A 14,093-nucleotide genomic window follows, 5' to 3' on the forward strand; every position below is an offset into this window, starting at 1 on the left:
ATGTTACTTGGAAAAGGTCAGAAGTAATGCAGTTAAAAGGACAGTTACCAGATCCCCGGAAGAATCTGGCTGCCTTTTACAGGGAATTAGGTCAGATTATATCTGCAGGTACTCTCGTTCTTGAGGATATAGATTTACTTTTTGGTGCAGTTGTACCCACTGAAATATGGGACAAGATTCGGCATACTGATCATGAAGTGGCATTGGGAGGTAAATGGGCTGACCTAGAGGCTGTGGAAGAAGCAATGGTAGGAGTGACTAAACCAGAAGCTGCCATCCTGACTTTGCCCGGTAAAATAATGACGTGTTTGAAAACACTTTTACCGGAAACTGTCATGAATTGGGATAAAATAAACGCCTGTAGACAGCGAAAAGATGAAAATGTGGCTGACTTCTTTACCCGTTTTGAGACTGAATACAAGGGACATAGTGGTCTAAATCCCCGGACCCCAGGTTCTGGCCCAGTGTTTGTCGACAAATTTGTCAGCAACTTACTTCCCGAGATCTCTGCCAGGCTTAAGAAGGTTGAGAGTACATGGTCTGCCCAAACTATGACCGGTATCTTGGCTATGGCTCAATATCATGAGAATAGGGAGAACGAAGATAAAGATAAGGAAAGTAAGAAGGTTAGGGATCTTAAGACTAAGGCACTTCTGAAGCAGGCTTATCTTCCCCGAGGTCCCGATGCCCGCGGAAATTTTAGACCGCAATCCCAACCCCCTCCAAGGGCTCGCCAGTCCACCCCCCTCCAGTCCTCAAGGTACGGGAGCCCTCCAAACCGATCAGTGTACTTATTGTAAGGGGTACGGCCATTGGATAGATGAGTGTCCTGTATTAGCAGAAAACATAAGAACAGGGAGGACTCGGCCTCGCGCTCCCAGGGAAGCGAGGCCGACTCGGGATCATGGCCCGCCCCATCCACAGGATAAAGAATGTAGGCCCAGGGATGACGCCCTCATCCGGCAGCGCCTGACCAACAGGTTTGATGGGAATGAAGCAACACACACTTATTATAATGCTGATTATGACGAAGTTGATGAGACAGGATCCTACCAAGCATAGGACAGCCAGGAAAGGGGTATTACCACAGTGCAAATTTCAGTGGATCAAAAGGGCCCGTATGTTAAAATGTCAGTTGTGGGGAATGATAAGAATTTTCTTTTGGATACTGGGGCCACCAGGTCTTCTATTGCACGTCTGTCAGTCCCGGAGGCACCCCTTTCTGGCAATATGAATGTCTCCATGGGTTTTGCAGGGACACCCGTGAACAGTCCTGTCTCTGAACCCCTCCCTCTCGATATTGGCCCTGCACATGTTGACGCTCCCTTGGTCCTTACTACAGGTTGCAGTGAGAACTTGCTAGGTTTGGATTTACTAAAAGCCCTGTATGTGACATATCATGTAGTCCCCAAGGTGTATCCCTAACAATCTCTCCGACTGCAGCTTCCTACATGTATCTGTCCGGTCCCCTCCCACTAGAGTTGCAGTCTTTACCTTCCTCCTTCTGGGCATCATCAGACGCTGATGTAGGGTGTCTCAACATACCCCCTCATGTGGTACGCATCCAGCCAGGTGCACTTCTCCCCCGCCTTCGGCAGTATCGACTGCCCGCGGAAGGAGAAATTGCCCTGTTGATAATAATATCTGAATTGATGGACAAGGGCATAGTGGAGGAGACACGTGGCAATATCTGTAACAGTCCCATTATTCCTGTTCTTAAAAAGACTAATGGAGATGCAATCTCCCCTAAAATAAACAGATTTGTGATTGACCTGAGAGCCCTTAACAAAATAACAATATCCCAATATCCTGTTGTCCCCGACATCACTGCCCTCTTGACGATAGTTCCCTCTGACGCCACACACTTCTCTGTCATTGACCTGAAGAACGCCTTCTTCAGCATACCCATACATCCTGACAGCAGACAATTTTTTGGTTTCTCTCTTGGTGGGCGGAGTTTCAGATTCTGCCGCGCCCCTCAAGGATTTACCGAGAGCCCCAGTATCTACAGCCAAGCCCTAAAAAGCCAACTAGATTCCTTGGAACTTCCTGACAATTCAACACTATTGCAGTATGTAGACGACCTCCTCATTGCTGCAAATTCTGCCCCAACATGTAAAGAAGCTACTCTCTGTCTGTTACGCCACCTTGCCCTCCACAACCACAAAGTCTCTGTAAAAAAGCTTCAGTTTTGTCAAGAGAAGGTGACCTATTTAGGTCATCTCCTCTCGAAGTAGAGAAGGCAGCTCACCGCTGATCGTGTAGCCATTATCAATGCTATGATGGCCCCACGAACACAAAAGCAGGTACGAGCTTTCACAGGCCTAACCTCATACTGTAGACAGTGGATTTCAAATTTTTCGGCAATGGTCAAACCCCTTCTTGCCCTTACCACCAAGGATGTATCAGACAGTTTCTTTCCATGGACTACAGAGCATGCGTTGGCCTTCAAAGATTTGAAGAGGGCCCTGTGTACTGCTCCAGTCCTCGGTACCCCTGACTATAGCAAACAATTTTTTCTTTTTGTACATGAGACAGATGGCTGTGCATGCGCTGTCCTGACCCAGATGTTTGGAGGTCACCAACGGCCATGTGCCTATTTTTCAGCCACCTTAGATCCTGTTGCGAGGGCTCTACCAGGATGCCTACGGGCGACAGCTGCGGCCGTCCCTCATGGTCCGTCAGAGTGCGGGAATCGTCATGAACTCCCCTCTGACTCTGATGGTCCCCCATTCTGTAGACACCCTCCTTAACAACACCAAGACACAGTACCTCACTAGCGCACGACTTACAGGGTATGAACTAACACTCTTTGCCAGCCACATTAACATCAAAAGATGCACTACACTAAACCCCGCCACATTACTCCCACTGGACACTCCAGATGCCCGCTTAGACCCACATGACTGCATATTAAGGACAGAGGACAAGACAAAGGGACGGGTTGACTTACAGAATAACCCGATAGAGGACCCAGAAGGTACACTATATGTGGACGGATCATGTCTCAGAAGGCCAGATGGTAACACCTCAGCTGCCTATGCACTCACAACATTAGAAAAGGTAGTCGAAACAGCTCAGATTCCGCTGTGCTCTGCCCAGGCAGCAGAACTAGTGGCCCTTACTAGAGCCTGTGAGTTAAGCAAGGGTATAATGGTAAATATTTACACCGACAGTCAGTATGCCTTCGGGGTGGACTAAACTTCGGGAGATTATGGAAAGAAAGGAATTTCCTTACTTCCCATGGGACCAAGATCCAACATGGCCCCCTAATACACCGACTGTTAGACTCTCTGTCACTCCCCAAAAAGGAGGCCATTATGAAATGTCAAGCCCATAAGAAGGTGACAGGCGATGTCGGGAAAGGCAATTCTCTGGTTGATCAGACGGCCAGACAAACAGAGCTAAGGAAGAGGGAAGGAATGTATGTAGGAGGTCCCGCTAGGTAGGTGACAGAAGGGGGCATGATTGAAAATACAGTACAAAGTGTTCTTGACATTCAGTCCCATACTACGCCTGAAGAACTAAGAGTGTGGGAAGATCACTTAGCAAAGGAGGGAAGTGATGGTTGCTGGGTCCGTACAACCACGGAGACACAATGGATGTTGCCTGACAGTCACGTGCTGGCCGTAGTTACAATGGCCCATGGTCCCGCCCACATTAGCGTGAAAGGAATTTGCAAACTGTTGGAACCTACAAGGTACAACTCCAAAATACCAGCATATGCTGAAAAGCTGGTTAAAACATGTATGGTTTGCCTAATGTACAACCCCGGAAAAGGCACTGTTACTCCTAAGGGAGGATTCTCTCCTCCTACCTTCCGGTTTGAAGTCCTCCAAATGGACTACATCCAGATGGACAGGTGCGTTAACTTAAAATATGTCCTGGTGGTGTCTGTGCATTCAGTCGATGGATGGAAGCCTACCCCGTCAAAGACTGCACTGCTATCACTACCGCCAAAGTACTACTCAAGGAGTACTTCCCACGCTTTGGTTTGCCCCGCTTGGTCTGGAGCGACAACGGGACACACTTTACAGCTCAAATCATGGACCATGTCTGTACAGCATTAGGCATAAAACAAACATTTCACGCCGCCAACCACCCCCAGTCAGGAGGCCTAGTGGAGGTATACAATGGTATCCTAAAAACTAAAATGGCCAAAATAGTAGCTGAGACCGGTGTCACTTGGGTTGATGCTCTGCCCTTGGCCCTACTGTCCACTAGAACAACGGCCCACACCAGGATAGGATTATCACCACATGAGATTGTGTTCGGGAGGCCTGCCAATGTCTGGGGTGTCCCTCGACCTAAAAAAACTGTCAGATGTTGAATACCCTGTATTGACTGATTACCTGTACAATCTAACCAACAACTTTCGTAATCTTTATCAGCAGGTGCACGAGGCCATACCGGACAAAAGCGAGGACCCAGGACACGTCATCCAACCTGGCGACTAGGTCCTGGTGAGGAACTACAAGCGGACCAAGAGCCTCGAGCCCCGCTGGACACAACCCCGCCAAGTCCTATTGGCCACCCGCACCTCTGTGAAAGTGGAAGGTCAAAAAAACTGGGTCCACTCTACCCACTGCCGGCGTGTCCCTCTGCCTTTCCCCTATGATCAGTGGGTGAGGGAAGGACTGGGAGACACAGAGACAGAGACAGTTCCAACCTTTGTCCCATTCAGCGACGCCAGGCTGCATTCCACATCCACAGAAGCAAAGAGTGACAACGTCCTAAAAGGAAGGGTGGAGCCCTCCCTTAACACTGCTCAGCATCAAGAACAACTGTTTTCTGATCATACCGTCCCTGCTTCTGACAGATATAATCTACGTTCCAGAGGGAAGGCTTGCCCTTGACTTCGCCAGGTGCCAAAGGCTGTAGGGCTGTGATCCTCCCAGGCTGAGAGTAGTGCCATTTGTAAGACTGAGGTAAACCATAAGGGCCCTCGGCCACTGCATTTGGTGAAACAACCACCAATCACAGACAGCCACTAGGGGTCCCAGGCTTAGCACAATGGCCGCCTTCCCAAACACCCGTATCCAGAAACGAGATGCCAGTCTCCGACATAGCAGATGCTTCCTGGTCACCGTGGTGACGCTGTCTGTCTCCCTCCTCCTATCAATCCTTGGTTGGCTCTTACTGATCTACCATCCTGCTACATCACCGACTCCTATCCCGACTCCCGCAGAACATCAGTACTATTCCTTACCAGCCCACGAATTACCCCGCCGTGCAGAATTTTTCAATAACACCTTCATCCAAATGTTGCATCATCACCAACTGATCATGAACACTTCCAACTGCTGGGTGTGCGGACTGATGCCACATTCCATGCTACATCCTGTCCCATTCTTTACTTATCCATTTTCCATCTCTGGGTCTTGTCTTGCATGGTGGATGTTGATGCAGGAGGCCTTCACTGTCAACGGCACTGCCCATCCTGTCCTTGGAACATTAGTGATGACTTCTGGCGGAACAGATCTGGCAATACCATTGCTCCTTTTTGCCCGACCAGCTCTTCCACATTGCTACTACCACCAGATGAGCTCGGTGAGATGGTAGTATTCAATTCCTCTAATCGACAAACATTTTCCTGGTTCCGCACAAGAAAGATACTACCTAATGAAAGAGACACTTTTAACGTCATAAATGTACAAGGCCGTGTCTGCATCCATGGCCTAGGGACTACGAAAGTTGCCACCAGTATATGTGACATCACTAAGACACTAAACTCCACATCTCCTCCGAAGTTGGTGGCATCCCCCAACACCTATTTTATCTGCGGGACTGCCACCTACACTTGGCTCCCCCGTAACTGGTCTGGTACCTGCTATCTGGCCTTCCTCCTTCCACCAACATATTCCACCCATGGAGGTCACCATCTGACAATGAAGGGCGCCCTGCGCCGCTCACGTAGGGGAGTCATATCGGCAGACGATACAGCAGGCCAGGAAGCTGGGGACTTCTTTAAAGGTATACTTCCATTCTGGGGCCCCATTGCAAACATTCGAGCTATACGAGGACTGACCAGGGTCCTTGAGGCCAACATCACAGTAACAGCTGGTGCCCTCTCTAACATCACTGCAGAGCTGCAGGCGGACCGCCTCATAACGCTCCAGTCATCCTGGCTGATCGTGGTGGCGTATGTAAATTGATCGGCTCCAGCTGCTGCATGTATATCCCGGACAACGCACCTACGGTGTACGATGCCATCCAACGTCTGCATCGTCTCTCTTCCGAAGTGTATCTGGATGAAGGCAACTGGTCCCTCACCGGCTGGATCTGGGGCCTTCTTTCCCGGTGGGGTTGGAGGGTCTTCATCTTCCTTGCCTTAGGAGTAGCAGTCCTGGTCTCCTGCTGTCTGAGTTTTCAGTGCCTGCCAGTGCTCTGTACTATGTGTGCCCAGACCATCAAGCCTCCGCCATCAAGCATTCACAACACTAATATGATGGTAATGGTCCAGCAAGAAACAGATGGGCTTATGAACATTGACATTTCATGAAGTATTTGCCACTCTATGGCAAAAGGAGGGTTCTGAAGAAAAGTGTTCATTTGACCGACATCATTTGTACCAGGACTCCATTGCTTTTTCATTGCCATCTCGTGTCAAACACTTTCACACAACCCACCTGGTCATTTTCTGCTGATGCCTGAGGAAATTCTAAACTAACATGACAAAAACCATCTTGCAGCCTGCATTTCTGCCCAGGAACTGTCGCACACCCAACCCCCCCTGTTCTTTGCAGGTCAACTGAAAGCCACAAGACACTCACAGCCTAAGTGAATGATTCATTTTCCATCTCCTGCTCCCAGCCAGGTAAACATCCTTGACACAGTGATCAGGTTATCTAGACAATGGTCTGACTGCTGGACTCTAATCAGGGTAAATAAAGAAATGACTTGAAAGACCAGGCTTTGATCAGGCAATTGAACAATGACCTGAAAAAAAGAGCCCTGATCGAAGCAGAGTGGACAATGCTCTGTGTACCAAGCCTTGACCAGGTCACCAACTACAAGCATAGAGTGGACAATGCTCTGTGTACCAAGCCTTGACCAGGTCACCAACTACAAGCATCGCCTTGATCAAGCTATCAACTACAAACAGTTCCCTGATTGGACAATGGACTGACAGCCAAAAGAATGGTATGAGAAATGTATAAAAGGCTTGTAAGCTACAGAGTAAAGTAGCAGCCTCCTGGGTTTTGTCTCTGACTAGCTTGGGACTCTGTTCCATAGCCCGGGCTACTGAATAAATCTGGGTTCCTCCTGCAGACGAAGGCTCCTGTGTCTCCTTTTTACTAAGTATGCAAGGTATGGAAGACTAGGGCGGTCCCCCCGTAGCCGAGACCCAGTGAGTGGGACATTACGGTTCTTCAATTTAGTGCAGGTTTAATACAGGGTGATTTTTGTCACTTAATAAGAACTGTTATACGATGTCCTCTGTGCAGCCCTGCCACACTTTGACAGCGACGTCACGTGCGGCTGCACTGTGGCCGTCCTTAGAGTCAGACTGGCTGTTTGAATGGAGCCCACCCCCAGGCCGCGGCACGTGTGTGCCAACTCATTTGCAGTGCTTCCCAGTATGTGTGCCCCAGTGTCTGATCAGACAGCACACAGTGTGCAGGCGGGCAACTAGAGCCAAATTTCGGGGGAGGCTGAAAAATATTTCGGGGGGGGGGGGCTAATTCTTCCGAACTTAGACAGAGTGGCTGTAAGAAGGGGTGAACACACAACAAAAGCCTAATTTACAACTAAAAGCCTCATTTACAATTAAATGGTCTTTTAAAGACCTGTTAAGTACTCGGGTGCGGCTGCAATTAGATGCTCGCCAGCCCGCGAAGCTGTCTTTGCCCAGGCTGACCAACACGACGGGGGGGGGGCTGAAGCCCCGTGAGCCCAATGGGTGTTGCGCGCCTGACAGTGTGTGTACTGCACTCTGCCAGCAGCGCACAGGCTCATTACTTGTTATTATTACAATAACAGGCTGCAGCCAGTGCTTGGGCCGCAGCGCTTGAAAGGCACAGGCACTAATATGCGTGACTTCATATTTCAGTGCAGTGATGCGGACCACCAGCCTAAAATGCGTTAGTCAAACGCCTGATGCATGGTACTTGGCAGGGCTGTAATAAATACTAGTCTACCAATGAAATAAAGATTTGTGAAAACATTTGATGATGTGTATATACAAACAAGCATTGAAATTGTAAATACATGTACAACATCTCCTTTCTTTTCATAAAATAGAATATATATTCAATACATTACAAAATCCTTAAATCGATTTTGCATTCCAACATTCCTACTAGATGTTCTCCCTCTATAGTTTATTTCTGAATTTTTAACCAAATCTTCATTATGTAAATCAGGTCTAGTTTCATTGGACTGAGAATAATTAGAAAAACTAAATTGATTTGCAAAAGTAAACTCATTAGTTTCTAAATCATTACCATTAACTAAACTTATACTAGTATTTTTGGAAGAACATCCTTTGATTTCTTCTTCATTAATACTGCCTCTGCTTGTCTCCAAATCAGATTCAAATAAGTCTTCAAAACCAGAATATTCAGTAATGTCCAATAACTCTTGTTACTTTAATGAATTTAAGTTTTTGTACATGAAAGTAATATTTCTTCTTGTTGAGGTTTAAGCTTGATAACATCACTCTTGCTCCACCAACCTTTTTCACCAAGGAAAATTGAGCCTTTAGAAACCTCAAAGACTTTGTATGGTTTGGTATATTTAGATTCACTTTTTTGTTGTACTTTTGTTGGAATTTTAACAATTACCCAATCATCTTTATTTACCAACCTAACAACAGCTTTGTTAGTAGCATCACTCTGTCTCTTAGTCATCTTTTGTCATTCTTTAATTCTCTCTTTTACTTTTATTTTTTCTTCATCTATACTTTTATATTTTCCATAATTGTTGTTTATGATATCAAATTTGGGAGTGAGCATATTAATTCATTCTCTCCCTCTCATCAAATAAAATGGAGTTTGTTTTGTGATAGCATTCACAGAAAAGTTTCATGACTGCTTATTCCAAACGGCAGGCTGGCTAAAACGGAATTCTCTACAATTCAATGAGGATAAAACGGAAGTCCTGTGTTGCACGATGGGTCGCATTCAGCGCCCTCTGCCTACAGATTTCTGGCCGGACTCGACTAATAATTCTCCACTTCCTACCAAAATGGTGCGCAACCTGGGGGTCATGATGGATAGCAATCTCCAGCTAAACTCCCAGGTGAATAAAACGGTTTGCACCTGTATGGCTTTACTTCGAGCCTTGCGTAAGATTCTTCCGTTTTTGCCAGTTGCCACAAGACCCCAAGTGGTCCATAGCATTGTGCTAAGCAGAATCGATTACTGCAATGCTTTGCTCTTGGGTGCTCTGGTCTCTCTGCTTAAGAAGCTGCAGAGAGTGCAGAATATGGCAGCAAAACTTGCATTAAATCGACCTTGGGAAGCGTCACTTTCCCTACCCCTTAGGGACCTTCACTGGTTGCCAGTTATACAAAGGATACAATTTAAGGCATTATGCATTGTCTTTAGGGCAGTACATAAAATTGGGCCTAGGGCACTTCAGAGGAAATTTGCCTGGTATGCACCGGTTAGATCCTTGCGTTCTTCCTCCGCAAACCTCATCTGTGTTCCTCATGTTAAGAAAATGCGTACAGGAGGTAGATCCTTCAGCTTCACTGCCTCTAAACTTTGGAACGCTCTTCCCCTGAGGCTTAGACAGTTGAACACCTTGTCCGGATTCAGGAAGGAATTGAAAACCAGCTTGTTCCCTAGAGATTAGATGTGCCTTTTCTTCTGCTCCCGCTGCTCTGGAATCTAAGCGCCAGGATACCCTTTGGGTGACAGTTGCGCTATACAAGTGGACCTTACATTACATTACATTACATTACTTACATTACATTGTTGTAAGAATTTACTTTCTGTCTTAAACATTCATTTATTGGCAATTTGGATGCAATTGCCAGTTGCAGTCCTTCTTTTAAAAACCTGTTAGTTCTTTCTACCTGACCATTTGATGAGGGACTATAAAGTGGAGTCTTCTCCTGTTTAATTCCTAAATTACTCAAATATGTTTTCATTTTGTCAGCAATAAGTTGAGTACCATTGTCTGATACAATTATTCTTGGTTGATCCTCAATGGCAAAACTTTTCTGTAAAAATTCTATTACAACATCAGAAGTGATGTTGAGAATAAAAGCATAATGAATCCATTTTGAATAATAATCTGTCATCACAACCATAAATTTGTTGCATGCATTAAGCATAGTAAATGGTCCAGAAAAATCAATGGCCACTTTCACCCATGGTCCGTTATGTATTTCGGCCAACTGTAATTCATTTTTCCTCAACTTCCATTGCTTGTCAGCACACAAACATTGTTTACAAAAATCCACATTCTTATTAACTTCAACATTCATTCCAGGCCACCAATAGTATTGTTTTAACACATTATTTGTAGCTGTTGTTCCAGGGTGTCCCTTGTGAGCAATACTAATAATACTAATACGTTTTCCCATTAAAATGAATGGTGGTATAACTAAATCATGCCTCATCAAAAATTCATTAACAACACTCAACTCATCTGCTACTTATAGATAACATTTCAATTATTGTGTTAAATTTACTGGTTACAGGATCTATTACCTTTTGTATAACAAATCTTTTTGTAAACTTTCTTTCCATTCCAAGTCAGTCACAACTCCTTCACACATCTCAACTGCATTAATGTGTGCCACAACACAATTTTCTTCAGTATCTTGTACAGGCATTCTTAATAAAACAAAATCTGCACAGCAATTAAGACCACCTAGAGTGTGCCGAATGGTAAAATTATACTCATGTAGTTTTGATAAAAGCCTGACTAATCTTGATGACGCCTTACCATTTCCTCTACCACTGCCATTCATCATGTTTAAGAGTGGTTTGTAATCTGTTATAATTTTATATTATTTTCCCCATAGGTAAATTTTTAACTTCTCTACAGCCCAGACACAGGTAAAACCTTTCTGCCCTTTTTATTCACCTAGAAATGTATGCTATAGTGTATTCTTTGTTACCTTTCTTTTGACTAAATATGGCACCGATACCAACACAACTAGCATCTACTGTTATTACATTACACCTATTAGTATCAAAAGGATGTGAAGCAGGTGCTCTAACATTAGCTCTTTTGATCATTTTAAAATCTACATCTTGTTCAGATGTCCAATCAAATGTTGTCCCTTCCCTCAAACGTTTTCGCGAAGGTTCAACCATTTCTGCATAACCAGAAATACATCGTACTAGTCACTAAGACCCATGAACGAGTTTGATGTGTCTTTATCATGTGGTCTTGATGAGCTTTAAATAAGTAATTTTTAGGTTTGATACCATCCTCAGTTAATAGATGTCCAAGATAATCAATACTTTTTTGTAAACATTTGCACCTATTCTTCGATACAGTCATACCTTTTTCTTTTAATATAGATAAAACAATATCAAGTCTTTCATTATGCTCTTTTTCATTTTTTGCGTGAATTAATATGTCATCCTGCAATTTCTCAACTCCTGGAACATCTTTAAATATTAAATCTATTACATTTTGAAAAACGCTAGCCAAAGATACTAAAGGCAATCTCACATATCTGTAAACACCAAAAGGTGTCACAAAGATAGTTAGAGCTTTAGATTCTGCAGCTAATTGTATCTGATTATATTCTGATTTGAGGGTAATCAACGAAAAACATTTGGAACCAGATGTGGAAGCAAAAATTTCCTGAATTTTAGGGAGGGGATGACAATCCACAATTATGTTCCTGTTCATTGACCTCAAGTCCGCACATAGTCTTATTTCGCCATTATTAGGTCTCGCCTAATATATCCCGCAGGGATAAATAGGCGTGATTATAGTAAGCGGAAAAGAAAAGTCTACCTAGCCTGCGGATCGCGTACAGTTCATGTGAGCTATGCGCGTGCACAGAGCCAGCCACATCATACACCACCATTTGTCTGTGCCTCGGCATCAGCCTTCAAAGGCTGCCGCTCCCCTGCCCCCCGCGTGCACACCGCACAGCACCATTTGTCTGAGCCTTGGCATCAGACTTCAAAGGAATGCGCTCCCGCTCCCCCGTTCCCCGCCACAGCAATGCCGAGAGCTTGGGTTTTTTTGCATCCATTTCGCGGGGAAGCCGTGTTTTGTTCAGCGTTCTCTGCACCTTTCTCGTTTATTTTTCAGGAAAAAAGTGAAAGCCTACCGTGCTTGTTTACAGTAGCCTTGCTCCTCAAATGCTGTTGCTGTGTTGCCATCTCTCTAGGGACACTCAGCTTGAAAACACTTGACTTGCTAGATGCAATGCTACATCCGCTATGCTTTGCCTCTAGACACGTTGATCCCTCGCAGACTGTGCTGACTCTGCCCCTCCTGATTCTGAAACTGACCAACGCAGTCTCTTCTCTCTGTCTTATGATGTCTGCCCTGCCACCATTTACTTCGGACCCTCACCCTCACACCTCCTCACCCTCAAACACCCTCACACCCTCTCATCATCACACACCCTCACACACCCTCACTCACCCTCACACCCTCACCCACCCTCACACCCCCTCACTCACCCTCACACCTCCACACACCCTCCCCATCACTCCCCCTCACCCTCACCCTCACACCCCCTCACCCTCACCCCCTCAACCTCCCTCACCCTCCTCACCCTCACACCCTCTCACCCTCACACACTCACCCTCACACCCTCTCACCCGCACAACCCCATACCCACACCCTCACCCTCACAACTCCACACCCTCCCCCTAAAACACCCTCACACCCCCTCACCCCCACACCCTCACACCCCCTCACCCTCACTCCCCCTCACCCTCACACACCCTCACACCCCCTCACACCCCCTCACCCTCACTCCTCCTCACCCTCACACCCCTCACCCTCCCTCACCCTCACACCCCCTCACCCTCACATCCTCACACACCTTCACACCCCCTCACACACCCTCACACACCCTCATTCACTGTCACAGACCCTCACCCACCCTCACAACCCCTCACCCTCTCACCCTCACACACCATCACTCACCCTCACACCCCCTCACCCACCCTCACACCCCCTCACACACCCTCACCCCCTTACCCTCACACACCCTCACACACCCTCACCCTCACACCCCCTCACCCTCACACCCCCTCACCCTCACACCCCCTCACCCTCACACCCTCACCCTCAAACCCCCTTACCCTCACACCCCCTCACCCTCACACCCTCACCCTCACACCCCCTCACCCTCACCCCCACCCACCCTCACTCACACACCCTGACCCTCAAGCCCCCTCACCCTCACACCCCCTCATCCTCACTCACCCTCACTCATCCTCACTCACTCTCACACACACTCACACACCCTCACCAGCATAGCATAACAAAACATTGCATAGCATAACAAAACAAAGCATAGGATAGCAAAACAAAACATAGCATAACAAAACAAAACATAGCATAGCAAAACACAACAAAGCATAGCATAGCATAACAAAACACAACAAAACATAGCATAGCATAACAAAACAAAGCATAGGATAACAAAACAAAACATAGCACAACAAAACAAAACATAGCACAGCAAAACACAACAAAGCATAGCATAGCATAACAAAACACAACACAACATAGCATAACAAAACATGGCATAACAAAACAAAGCATAGCATAACATAACAAAGCATAGCAAAACAAAACATAGCATAGTAGAACAAAGCATAGCACAGCATAACAAAACACAACAAAACATAGCAGAACAAAACGTAGCATAACATAACAAAACATAGCATAACATAACATAAAACAAAGCATAGCATAACAAAACATAGCAAAACACAACAAAACATAGCATAGCATAACAAAACATAGCATTTCAAAGTATAGCAAAACATAGCATAGCATAACAAAACACAACAAAACATAGCATAGCATAACAAAACACAACATAGCATAGCATAACAAAACAAATCTTAGCATAGCAAAGCATAGCATATCATAACAAAACAGCATAGCAAAACAAAGCACGGCATAATAAAACACAACAAAATATA

This window comes from Lissotriton helveticus, chromosome 1_1 (genome assembly GCF_964261635.1).
Source record: "Lissotriton helveticus chromosome 1_1, aLisHel1.1, whole genome shotgun sequence".
Taxonomy (NCBI): domain Eukaryota; kingdom Metazoa; phylum Chordata; class Amphibia; order Caudata; family Salamandridae; genus Lissotriton; species Lissotriton helveticus.